Below are 14,296 nucleotides of genomic sequence, written 5' to 3' on the forward strand. Positions count from 1 at the left end.
TATATATATATATATATATATATATATATATATATAGCCTCTTAACTTACAGAGCAATAAGAGCAATTGTGTTCTGCATCTTTATAGTTTGCCTCGTTATCACAAAAATTATGTTTGGTCTTTTTGAATTCCTTAATGTTTGCAGATTTATTAAATCAAGTTTGTCTCACCTCCAGTTATTGTCACAAAGAAATGTTTATAATTACAAAAACTGATGCTACATCTGGCATCAGTAAAGAGATTAATATGTGTTCTCCTGGCACCTTATTTTACATACTTGTCTTATGAGCAACACAAAACACAAAATAATTATACGGACCCCTTTTCCATAATATAAATAGAGGAAAGGACTAAATACTTCACAGTTTGGTCCCATACTATGTCACCGAATCATATCAAGAATACAGAGGACTCAATAGAACTACAGAGTCCCAAAGAAAATCTATTTTAAAAAAAATGCAGAATTTGATGTCTAGAGAGAATATAAATCTTGGACTACAGAACTGAAGATTCAGGCAGTGATTCTAGAAAGAACACTATTCACATTATTGGCTTATGATAAGGAGCCTAATGTCATGATATGACACAGTACCTGGAACAATGACCAAAGAATTAAGTAACCCCTCGTGAACTATCTAATTTATTCTCTACAGAAAGGATGCATAGGGTACAGGCACAGCCTCCAAACCCCACAGTGTTGGTCCTGCACTTTAATAATTGAGTTTTCTACACCGCACTGACTCCTGTCTGTATGTGGCAGAATAGGCATGTTTTCTGCCCTTGCGTTTACCCTCCAGTTCACTTATTTTACATGATGCAACTCCAAGCGTATGACCGCACGATCCCCGTATATTTGCACTACAAGCACTGATTATTGCGGCAAAATAGGCCTGTTCCTTGCCCTGGTGTTCACCCCTTCAGCTCACTTTTCTATCCGTTTTTCTTCTGAGCACGTAACCGTATCGTCTCCTGTAAGTTTTTACACAATCATCCATACACTCGTTTGACACTTTCTCACTCTCCACCCGACATTAATGGCATGAAGCATATCATACTTTGTAGTTCTTTGTTCTTTTTATTTTCTCAACCACTGTCATCAACATGCATGGTTATTTCCTTACTTGTATGTACCAGAAGGTCTCCCCACTTGAATCGTGAATTATTTGTTTTTAGGAAAACAATCCCCCTGATGAAGGGTCACCAACCCGAAATGCATTGGGATGGTCCAACAATGTTACGAAATTAAGAACATGTACGATTGATATATCATCATATTTGAGAAGTATCATTCATGATGATCTACATATGAAAATTAAACACAATTTTTTCTGACTGGATACCTTATTTTTGAACCGGAAATAAGGTTATTTCAACCTACATGGTGTGCCACAGAGGGACACTAAGTATTTACACTTAGTGCTTTCGTCCATTTTGTACCCCACCCCCTTCAGGCCAGAGGGGGATACCTTGTGTGCACCCAAGAAGTTTATCTTCATTGAAACCAAATTTACCTTGCATTTTACATAAGTGTGCCAAACCACCTCTTCTATTGATGCATCTTAAGTATGGAAATGAGACCGCCGACTTCTTATCGGCCGGTCCCTTTTCACTACAGTGTCGGTAGGTAGCTTGTCTGACCGACATCATAATAAAGCCCATAGTTGTTTATGATACAGTTTTTAAATTATTGATATGTATTTTAGTTTATTTTTTAAATGTATATGTGATAAATGTTTTGTATAAATATTGTTTATGGTTTTTAATGTAGCAACATTTTTAGTAGCTATTACATTTTGTTTAATACATTTTAATGATTTTTTGTACCATAGCTGGTTGTGGGGATTATAGGGGTACAGGGTGAGAAGTAATGTAATTAAAAACTGTAGTGGGCCTGCAACACTGATTGTGCAACTCACTTAAGTATCCCCTACAATCTGTCTCAGGTCTGCCATTGCAGCCTGCATGTGCAGTTTTAAACTACCAGTTCAACCAGGCAAAATATACCTTTTACCAGACTCAAAAAACGGTTTTATTAACTCCTAGGGTAATTTGTAATTTGTAATTGTATTTGTAGAGCGCAACGGTCGCTCCGAAAGGAGCATCCTAGCGCTGTTTTGATAGTATGCAATCAGTTACATAAGCAGAATTAGATGGCGGCCATGACAGATTCGTCTGGGGTAGGCCCTGGCAGCCCACAGTGCAGGGTGCAGTGTGTTTAAAAGGTTGGACATGTACTTTTTAGTTTTACATGTCCTGATAGTGAAAAACGTTTACATTCATTTTCACTACTGCAAGGCCTACCTACCTCGTAGGATTACATTGGAGTTATCTTATTACCTTTAATAGGTGGTAATTTCCAAATGGGAACTGGTATCCAGTTCATGTTTGGTGTCTTTGGAATTGTGATGAAAAATCCTCTCTTATGGTAGTCAGATTTTAAATTACATTGTTTTTAAATTCCACTTTTAGAAAGTTGGCATTTTCCAGCTTTAGCTATTTAGTGCCTGTAGCCTATTTCTGGCTCACATGCCCAGGTGCAGCTGACATTTGGGCTTTGTGTATTCCTCTCAGACAGCCACACACAATAGAGAGCTAAGGTATGCTTGGATGTGCCATCAATAGCTGATGAGAGGGTGGAGCTGGGCACAGCCACACTTACACTTGAATATACTGTATCCTGCCTCCACACAAAGGTCTGAATACACCCTGTAGTTAGTCTGGAGTCGGGACAGGGAAGGCAGGATGCCAGGGGACTTCAAAAGGAAACCTCTAGAAACTTCACCCACCTTCCAAAGGAAGGGTGCCAGGTATAAATATTAGACCACAGACATCAACCCTTCAGTACACTTCTGGACCTGTGGATACTCTGCCAGGAAGAAGGGATGTTGTGCTGCTAAGAAGACTGCCACTCTGCTAGACTGCTGCCTTGCTGGACTGCTGCCTTGCTGTGCTGACCTGCTGCCTACTGCCCTCTTGCCTGGGTGAATTAGGACTAGACCTGCATCTCCGAATCCAGGACCCCAGAGTGATTCCCAGGGCTAGTTGGCTGGCCTCCTGATCAGAAGCCTCAGGGACATAACAGGATTCCAACAAACTAGACCCTAGCACCTGGATTCTGCCATTTGTGAGTCCTGCCCTTCTAAGTGATCTCACCCCAGTCCTGAACCTTCAAAAGTGGGCTGGAAGGTACTCTACCAAGCCCAGCTGTATTCTCAATTGGAACTGACTAGAAGTAACACGAAGCTCCGCAAAGCCTCACCGCACAGCTGCCAGCCTCATCGGAACTGACTCGAAGTGACGGGAAGCCCCGCAAAGTCTCTTCGCACAGCTAACAGCCTCGTCAGAACTGATGTGAAGCAATGCAAAGCCCCTCCAAGCCTCATCGCACAGCTGCTAGCTTAATCAGAACTGACGCAAGCCCAACCAAGCTATGCCACACAGCTCATCGAACCGAAGCAAAGTGAAGCAAAGCCTCGCTTTAGCCTCGCTGCAGAGCTTCATTGGAACCAATGCCGTATGATGCAAAATCTTGCAAAACCACGCCTTGCATACTGCGCTTCAGGATTTAAAGTACTGTGTCCAGGTATTTCCTTGTAGTCGGACCATGCTCCATCGCAGTCAGCCTGAACTTGTGACTTTATTCAGGTCCTACGGGCCAAGATAACCACAGTTGGCGCATTGTGCATATTGGAACTGTAGTTACTGAAATCTTGCATATATCCAGTTCTCCCGATTGGATTTTTGTCATTTTGGTCTTGATTTCTTTATTAAAAACAAATGTATTTTTCTAAACTGGTGTGGGATCTTTTTGTGGTGTGTGCCCACTGTGTGAGTGTTTGGAGTGTTGCACAAATACTTTACACATTGCCTCTAAGTTAAGCTTGACTTCTCTGTGCCAAGCTACCCATGGGTTGAGTACAGGTTACTTTAGGGTTTGCTTGTGACTTCACCCTGAGAATAATTGTTGTTGCTGCCTGAAAAGGGATGCACCTTCTCTAAACCAGTAACCCAATTTCTTACAATATGCACAAGCCATGGAGTACTCCTTCTTGCTGCTGACAAGATAGTGAACAATACAAAACACATATAAGTCATAATAGCCTCTCTCTATCTCTTTCTCTCTCTCCCTCTCTCTCTCTCTCTCTCTTCCCCCAACACAGCAACTGGCTCAGTTGACAGACTTCTTGTCAGGATTCTGTCCTCGAGCCACTAGATGGCACTCATGTATACCTTGTAAGGTTCCTGTGTTTAGACTTGACTGGTGGGACAGAAAATTTCTCTGTATGATAAAGACATGTTCCCCTGCCCTGAATGCCCAACTGTGCTGTGGTCTGGATCCCTAATGATGGCTTTTTTGTCAAAGTCGTACATGGATCATCCGTGTGCACTATGGCATTGGCCTATCTCACGAATTGCGGTCTTGTTGGACAGGAGAGGTCCCAAAGTAATACCCTCATAGTAATGGAAGGCTACCGCCTTCACCAGGAGTTAAGTAACACGAGCGAGGTGGTGGCAACAAACCATGTAGTAATCAGTAGTATTGAGCAGGATGTTTTTACCTTGTGTCACTGGAATGAGGGCTACAGGCTCACTCACTTACTAAACGTTCTGTTTCTGTGTGCTTAACTCACCCTTGGCCTACATCGGGTAGATGTGGAGTGCTGCATAGCGCAGGAATAGGGACTGCATGGCTGTATGGGTGCCTGGATAGGGTACAGTACAGGGGTAGTGCTGTGCAGTGCGTGTGCAATAAAAGCATATGCTGGGTGCATCTGTATTCGTGTGAAGTACAATACAGGAAGGATGTAGTGTTGTCCAGCATACACATTTTGAGTGTGTGTGTTTGGTGGCAGAGTGTGTGTTTGTAAATAACACACCCAGGTTAAAAGATGAAAAACCTTCAGTGCAGAACAGTGTACGCAGACTGAGTGTACTGAATACATGTGTACTTGTAAGAGTATAATGCAATGCATAGACGTATTAGTGTTGAATAGTAAGTGGGCTGTCAATGTACACTAAGTCAATGTGCCTGCAATAGTGCATTATATGGAGGACCCTGGGTTCCATTTTGGGAAGCCCAGGCCTGACTGGTAAAGACATTAGGAGTAGAGGAATTCCCCCTAAAGAGATTTGTGTATTGCTGCATTCCTGTGAGCTGGAAGAGACACACACTAGAGGGAAAAGGGAAAGACTCCCATTACACTTTAAAAGACTGCTATTTGATTCAGTGATAGATCACAAGGAATGGACCTGGACACATCTCAGGAAGGGAGATGGGACTGATAAGGGAATCATAAAGAGTAGGGCTGGCGGTCTGAGATTACCCTGTTGATGTATATGACTGTGGATGACATCCAGGTGTGCCCTTTGGCGACTCTCATGGATTGTGCTGTGGGACAATCAGCTTTAAAGTCTTGCCTGCTGTGACGTGACTGACATCTTAATAAGGAAAAGAAGTAAGAGAAAAGTGTCCACTTAAAAACAAAAACGGAGAACTTCAACATAAAACCTAAAAAACTCAGACGCTAAATCTTATTTGGTATCTGTAAAAGGACTATAGAAGGGGAGGTTGAGTCCCCAAGAATGTGTCATCTGGCAAGGATCCAGATGAGATGTGTGAGAAGGGGAAGCTCTGTAAGACGCCTGCCTGTGACCAGGCCTGGGGTGCCCAGGCTTGTTAATCACCCTGCTGGGTGAGGGGACATCATCCAGGACACCAAGATCACCTGCCATGGAGCACCAAGCAAACACAAAGAGATGATGGATGAAATGCTGAAACTTTTCAGACACTCACCCCAGTCACAGATCTGGGTTGAATCCATCATAGTTCTTTAGCTCACTCCACTACCTCAGTTCAGACCCAGCTATATGTAAATAAGCCTTGACCCTGTGCCTCATGGGAACAGTCCAGCCCAAACTGCCAAGCCAGTTCTTCTTTGAAGTGAAAACAAACATCCTGGGACCTGTCTAATTTTTGTATAGTCTCTTTCTTAGATTTAACTGTTCTCCTTTCCTTTTTGCAGGCTTTGAGTTCAGTCCTGCCCCTCTTGTTGGAATCTGGTCCTGCTTTTACCTGAGCCCACTTCTTGTTCTCTGGCTTCCCTGCTCTATTCCCTTTTGTTCTCTCTGGTAATCATATTTAAATATGTATTATTATGATTATCGTTTTCATTATTAGTATTATTATTATTATGACTGCCAGTAGTATTCTGAGGCTTGTCCAGTGCTCTTCCTCTATTAGAGCTGCTGTGTGTGTTCCCAGGCGATAGGAGATTAACTGCTCTTTGCCTTTTAAATAATAATATACCCTCACAGCAAGATCAATTTACAAGAAAAAAAATCTTATTTATGGTAGTTTGTCTATCATTCTTCTGTTTATACTGTCACATGTCCTTCTATTGTACTGTATGCTTTGCTTGTATAGTTTTGTCTTTGCAACATTATTCCATTCATTTCCATTGTCTCGATCTCAGTCTGTTCCAACCTGTTCCAGTCCACATCTGGCTTGGCCTTCTACTTCCCAACTTTCAGGTATTGTCTTGGATGTACAAATTAAGTCCTCCAGAATTACTCTGTCCTTGACAAGAACAAGCTCTCCTTTGTCATCACTTTAGTCCCCGTGACACCACTCTAAAAGCTGCAGTGGTGGCTAGTAGACAGTGTGGACGTTCAACTAGATAGATTACACCTGCCACTATCAAAGTCTACAGTACTTAAAAAGTTCAAAGCAATGTTGAAAATGAGGTCTTATTTGGATCTGGCAGACACATGGCAGATGTGTAATCTGAACATAGAGAGTAATCATTTTACTTCCCAGCGACTGAACAAAGAACCAGATATACATAGACTTCTGTTTGCGAATTCCTAATAGAGAATCTTTGCTATTAGGAAATCCCAAACAGCTGAGTACAACAGTGTGTTTTACACTGCTTCCGATTCTCAATTGGTCGCAAGAGATCTGCCTCATTAATATTCATGAGGAAGGTCACAATATGAGACCCAGTGGAAATGGCTCTCACTCACATGGATGGTGGCCTGCTGGGTTCAGCAGACCACCATGTCTGTGACTGATTTTTAAATAAAGCATTTCTTTTAATTTGAAATGCAGCAGGTTTTCCGATAAGGAAAATGGTATGTATATAAAAAGGAAAAATAAAAGCTTACCGTTTCATTTTATAAGAGTAGGTGCTCTTAAAAAATGAATGCGTCCACATTCACAAGGGGGAAAGAGTCCCTTGGGGACCCCCTCTCATTTGTGAATAGGTTACCACCTACTTAACGGAGTCGGTAAAGTATGAATGTTTCGCGACCACATTCCAGTCGCTAAACATTCATACATGCACCTGTGACTCCTTATTAGGAGGAACGCCCTAGGCACGCCCCTCCCTAATAGCAACTCGCAAACCCAATTTTCTATTTGCTAACAGTGGCAGCCGGCATGGCTTATGGTTGGCGGGGCAGGGGGAGTGGCACGGCAGGGTGTGGGAGGGTTGAGTGCCCAATATATAAAAAAAAGAGATTACCTTGGTGCCAGTCCCGCATCCCTGCTCCTGCTCTCCTCTAACAGGAAGCACAGCCAGGCCCCACTGACCAATCACAACACTGTAATGCAGTTTTGTCATTGGTCTGAGCGCAGTGACACAGTGCTTACCCAGGGGTTGGAGGAGTGGGTATATTCTCCATGCAGGCTTTAATGCAGGCTGCATGGAGAACAGGGAAAGTGAGCATGACTGGTTGGGGCAGCTGACAAAGCAGTCAGTGTGCACTTAGGTGTGGGCAAACCACTCCTCCCCTGCACTGCTCCCAGAGCACAGCAGTCCCGCCGACCCGCCGACCCGCCCGCCCACAAAGCAGCACAAAGAATAAAATGATAATAACGCAAAGTTATTATAATTTTGTATTTCGTGCTTTGCACTGATCAAAAGTCGTGGGGCAACGCTCCTCCGCCATAGTGGAGGAGCTGCGACGGTTCGGTAATAGTTTACTGAATCGCAAATAGGGAATTGCACATTTTAAAATGCTTTTTGCAGGTCACAAATGGCCCAATTCTGCAAATCGTTCTGTTTGCCAGCTGAAAAAAGCTTTGTACATGTGGCTCAAATGTCCATCTATGTAGGCTATTGTGCACAAGTCAACTTACATCATCAAGCATAGTACTTGGGGGGAAAGATGTATCCAACTATAACCTATTACTTGTAATGCTGTTTTGGGGGATGTATTAAATCAGTAATACTTACATGGCAGCTGCAAGCCCTGAAGGTAGAAGGCAGGCCCTAGATTCAAAGGTACAATTAAAGATAGAATAGTATGCTTTTTATAGAGAATGAGAGCACAGTGAGTGCCACTTGACCGAGTGTGAAGCATTAAAAGTGGTGATTAGGGTTCATTATAATAAAACACCATGTGGTGTATGTAAGGTACTGAGAAGTTAAATTCTTACTAGAAACCAACATCAGAGACTAGTAAAGGAAGACCACTGGAGATCCCACTGCCGAGCATTGTAATTACAGGGGCTAGACAAATATGCCACAAATATAAAGAATTAAGAGCATTATGTACTAAGGCTCACATTTGCATTTTTTAAATAGTGACTCAGAAGGAATCACTATTTAACAAATGCAAAATATGTCAAAATTTGCGATTCCTTAATAGCGATTCCTACAGATTAGGAATCACTATTAGGGAATTGCAAATAGGAAATGCTATTGCATTCCCAAGGATGGGCAAAATAGGAAATGATTTGCATTTTTAAATTGCGATTTCCTAATAGGAAATTGCAATTTAAGAAATGCAAATCCAAGGGCACTTCTGGGCTTAAAGCCCCCCTGGAGGCACCCCGAATTTCCTAGTGCACATCTAAGTGCACATATGCCCTAAAGGCCTATGTGCGCTTCATGTCACAATAAAAAAATGCCTTTGCAATGGTTTTTTATATTATGCACATGGTTACTATCAACTTGAAGTCTATGGTAATTACATTTCCTAAATGCCTAATGCGCATTCAGGAAATGCTTTGTACATGTGCTTTAGAAATCAATTCCTAAATCACAGTCGCAATTTGCAATTTCTACTGTGTAGAAATCGCAAATTGCGACCAGTTTTGGACCTTTATACGGCCAAAATAGCAATTCAGCCCATTAGGAAATGCTAAATGGCTTCGTAAATCTGGCCTAAGATACTTAGGGCCAGATGTATGACCTTTCCAATTTGCAATACACAAATTGCGACGTTTTGTGACTCGCAATTTGCGACTGGCAAAATGGAATTTACAACAGGAAAATGGGATGCATTTAAAAAATACAAATTCTACGTTTCTGTTACATTTTTTAAGATAGGCAGTGGTCCGTGGGACCACTGCCCGCTCGTAAAAATAATTAGTGCTACCAGTCACCAAGGGGAAAGGGTCCCCTGGGGACACCTTAATGTTCGCATGTGGCTTACCACCTACCTGAAGTAGTGGTAAACTATGAGTGTTTTGCAACCGCAATTGCAGTCACAAAACAATTGTACATTTTCAGTGCGACTCGCTATGAGGAAGGGGTGCCCTTGGCACGCTTCTTCCTAATAATGAGTCGCAAACCACATTTTGTGTGTCGGTAATAGGTTATCGACTCGCAAAATAGGGTTTGTACATAGGGCAGACCTATTTTGTAGTTGGAAACAGGCCGATTTCCCATTTGCGACCGCAAAAAACGGTTGTACATCTTGCTCCAAGACAATAAGGAGTACTTAAATAGACATGCCTAGGTAGAGAAGGCAGTACAGGTGTTTTTAAGACCATGTGCCAACGCAAAGCAGTGAAAAGACTTGATACAGTATTTACTTTCTATGGCATAACTTTTTCTGTGATGGTATAACTTTTTCGAGGGGTGTGGCTTGAGCGCTGATGAAGACGGCGGCGGGTCTCGGAGCTTATCCGTGGTCGCCCTCTGTTCCCAGTAATCCTGCTATAATCGCCTCTCCGTGAATTGACCGGTAGAAGCACGTCTGTTTTCGACCTCAGTGAAGAGACAAACAAATATTCTAGAGGTCCTCCATGAATATAACGTTGATCTAGAGACATAGAATCTTGATCCAGAAACCCCATTGAAGTCGTTCAGTGAAATCCTGTCACCAATGAAATCAAATTTATGAAATTTTTCAAACGTGACTGTTGGCTATAACGGGTTTCTCTTCTATCCTTTACAAGGGTCATCGGCTCATACCTATAAATTCGTCCTGATGATGGTCTTGTAATTAATCTTGATAAGACCGAAACGTCGACCTTCACGTCCACTCCTGCTAGTATTGACATCTTGCGTTCAGTGCCTTACTGCGAATTCAGCAGTAGTCATTGCATCATATGTAACAGCTGGGACGTATTCTCTTGTACTGTTGGACCAATGAATGTTTTCTTTGTACATTTGAATTTTTTTATGTTTCATTCTATCAACTGATGAATAACCCTTATAATTGTTTCAAAAAAATAATAACAATTGTGATACATAATTCCTTTGTGTTGCTTCTTCTTTTCTTTTGGTTTGGCTAGTGTGGTAGCCTTACATTGTGATTTTTGCGCTGTCCTAAATAATTGGACTTTTTAAATACAATACAGCAACTGATGTGTACAGTTAGGATTTAAAACTCTTTTCATTAGAAATCCCGAATGCTGCATATAAGAGTGTGAAACAAATCCCTTGCTGGCAATTGTTTGTGATATATAATATATGGGCCCCAAACAAATATACGGCTGCGGAATGCCTGGTGCCTGCGGAGAAGTTGTTTTGGGGTCTATCGCGGCAGAGAAGCAGAGGAATATGGGGGGTTTTCCTCTCCCGATTCTGCCCGCCAGAACGAGATCCAAAATGGCGTCCCTGACCGGTGGCGATAGAAACGGCTGCAGCGGATGGTGAGACTACTGGAGCGCTTGTTGGAGGGGCAGTAACTGTTCAAGCGGCGGCTGCAGCGTGCAGGTGGCCCTGCTGTGCAAAAGGACCAGAAGAGGTGCGGGCGTTGGGATTCCCCTGGCCTTGTGTGCGTGGCTGCCTGACCTCAAGATGGCGGACCTGAGACACTCGCCCACTTTGTGGTGAGACCGTGCAGCTACGGACCGCGCCTTCCACATGGACCGCGCACTGAGGGGCAACGGAGCTCTGCTGAGGTGCCTGAGTCGATCTGCAGGCACCCGAAGACTGTAAACTGAGGTGAGGTGGATGGTCCTGGCGCCTGGAGCTACGAGGGACTGGCTGAGCAGGAGAGTGGTGGCACATCGGGGTGAGGAGAGTGCAGCAGGCTAGGGGTGCAGCGAGATTAGTGTGGCTTCCCGAAGAGACGATATGACTGCAGGCACATAGAGGCGGTGCACCTACATAGAGGCAGAGGTGGCAGATAACCGGGGTCGCCCTGGGGGTGCTTGACTGCCCGGCACTGCGAGGGCAACAGAAGTGACATGGCATCAGGGGGCATTGGTGGACACTGTACAGTCCCTTCCGGACCAGAACCTCACTGCAGGGCTACGCGAAGAGAGCACAGTGTGAACTGCCGGTGCAGACTACCTTGGAGTACGGTGCGGCTGATTACAAGACTGGTGCACACTCCAGATCACTGAGCCGTGTGCTTACTAGCTGAGAGGTACATGGGGCACAATCTTCTCTGACAAAGTTCGTGTACAGGGTTGCTTGAGCAGGGGACATGCGTGGAGCGCACTGCGCCAACTGGGAGAGGCTACTGGGCCAGTGGGTCGTTGGTATGAACTGTGTGGCTCTGTCTTGACAGGAGGAAAGGCACCGAGCCCCCTAGCCAGGGAGGGGAGGTATTCATAGACTCCACTGATATTGCTAACTATTGTTGCCTGTGGATGCCAAGATGGGCAGGGTATTCAGAAGAAAGGGGCTTGAGGTTTTACAGATGGAGGATACAGAGCAGCATACAGATGAAGATGATGCTGCCACTGGGGGACAAGAATCCAGACAGTCTGGGGACCCTTCACTGGGAGAAATCATGCAGGCCATCATAGCCTCATGGGAGGCACTAGAGAAGAGGATGGATGCCATTGGCTCAGATCTCACCCTACTGAAGGACGACCACCGAAAACTCAAGGAGAGGGTGGCGACCAACAAAACTACCATGAAAGACATTCCGGACACGTTTACTGCCTTGCAAAAGTCGCTGAATGAGGTGGTGCATACGGGTTACAGTGCTGGAGGTAAGGGCGGAAGACAGTGAAGGGCGCTCAAGGTGCAATAACCTCCGCATAGTAGGAGTTCTGGAGCGAGTGGAGGGAGCAGATGTGGTTCAGTTCTTGGAGACATGGCTGAAAATGGAGGTGGCACCGGAGAGCCTATCCCCATTTTATGCGCTGGAACGTGCGCACAGGGTCCCGGCTCGCCCGCCTAAACCTGGTGGTGAGACTGCTACATTACCGAGACCGCGATCTCATACTGCAGAGAGCCCAGGAGCAACAGAATTTACAGATTGGGAACAGCAAGGTGATGATATTCCCAGACTATACTAGGGAGGTATAGCGCCAAAGAACCTCCTTCCTGGCTGTTAAACGAAAGCTGCGCCAGCTCCATCTCCCCTATGCTATGCTGTTCCCGGCCTGACTGCGGGTGACCTCTGAAGCAGAAACACACTTCTTTCCCACACCGCAGGCCGCTTGGGACTGGTTGGACACCCGGGGTGGCCCCGGTGCACACACACCGCAGGCGACTTCACCCCGAGGACGGCTGTCCACCACATCGTTAGTACAGAGGCCCTTGGATGTATTAGTTCTAATGGGGGGCCGGGAGGGGTTCTGGGGACATTGAGTGAGAGCCACGCGCCACCTTCTTTTTATGGATCTTTGTATGAACACTTCCATAGTTTGGATGGGGTTGCCTCGTTGGGTGCCTGTCCTGGGGAGGGGAAGTTGGGGTCATTTTACTTGTTGTTTTTTTTTAAGGGGACCCAGGCGTGTCGCGGGGGAGGGTACTTCTAAACATCTTCAATGTCACTACATGCAAAGGGAGCCCCATTAGGTTACACATGTCTCACGTGGAATGTACGAGGCATGCATTCTAAGGTTAGGCACCACAAGATACATTCCTATCTGATCCGTAGAGGCATTCAAATTGCACTCCTTCAGGAAACCCACCTCCTGGCAAAGGAGGGGAAAGCACTACAACACCGCGGGAGGGGTCAGGTTTTCGACACTGCATACTCTGCATACGCGAGGGGGGTCCTGATATGGATAAGAGCTGGTGTCCCATTCCAATGCATATAAGAGGAAACAATGGTCCTTAGCATTTAAATTGACTTGCAACGAATAAACTATAGGCCATGATGGGAAACTATATTTTGCCTGTATCCAGCCGGACACAGGTATTTATTTTGTAATAATTCACAGATTTTAGAAATAATGACAGTAAGGCATAATCCTGTACCGTACCAAAAAGGACTGTGTATGAAAGAAAGACAAGGAGTGTTAGGGTTACAGGCAAAGACTGAGCAAAAAATTGGCCACTTTTTAGATCAGTGAATTGTACTCAAGTGTTGCCAAACTGTTGAACACAAAGCTAATATACAACATATTAAATTGTGCAAACAGTAAAAAGTAGTCGACGTTTCGATCTCTGTGCTCAAAATTAAGTGAGATCATCATCAGGACCAAAATTATAAACATTTGCCTGGCATTTTACATTCAGAGCCACCCGTTTAATGGGGGGAAATTAAAAAATAAATAAAAGGGAGAGAGACAAACAAATAATAATTGTGTTAAGCATGAATAGAAATGGGAGAAAGAAACTGACTGACATGCTTGCTCACGTTTGCGCATATTTTATCCAGTTTATTCGGAATCAGCATTCCATGCATTGGCATTCTGTGTTCACATCCAGAATTCTAATGGACAGCTCGCATGTGCTCTGGTGGCTTGCTGACCTCAGTGCGTGGTGAACTATCGGTGCATTCACACATGTCTGGGTGACATCCTTTTTGAATCAACGTGACAGCTTATGGGATACATATCCCTATAGGTGAGGAGGGTAATTATTGTGCAGTAGCGTGTGGAGTTCATATTAGCATGCCCGCTTGTTTCGTGCTTACCCGAATGGGAGCAGCTCAGAGTTGTAGCTATATTTGCTTTAATTCGTAGCGGCGTCTGTTAGGGAGATAAGTAGGGGCAAGAGGTGTAAGATACTTAGGCCGTACTGTTCAAGTGATATGGACGTGAATAGGAAGGGCATAGTATACCTTAGCAATTGCTTGTTGGGTTGGGACGCCTTCTGAATGTTGGCCTCCCGAGGAGGAGGACTGGCTCTATCGGTGGGGGCGAATC

At 44.4% G+C, this 14,296-nt stretch overlaps 1 protein-coding gene across 1 annotated transcript in view; it reads left to right on the plus strand.

Annotated features, from left to right (window-relative positions):
- LOC144798394 (cysteine-rich venom protein tigrin-like) overlaps positions 1–14,296 on the plus strand; it is a 396,128-nt gene that overhangs the window by 336,715 nt on the left and 45,117 nt on the right. The gene's annotated exons all lie outside the window — the stretch shown is intronic.

This window comes from Lissotriton helveticus, chromosome 12 (genome assembly GCF_964261635.1).
Source record: "Lissotriton helveticus chromosome 12, aLisHel1.1, whole genome shotgun sequence".
Classification (NCBI taxonomy): domain Eukaryota; kingdom Metazoa; phylum Chordata; class Amphibia; order Caudata; family Salamandridae; genus Lissotriton; species Lissotriton helveticus.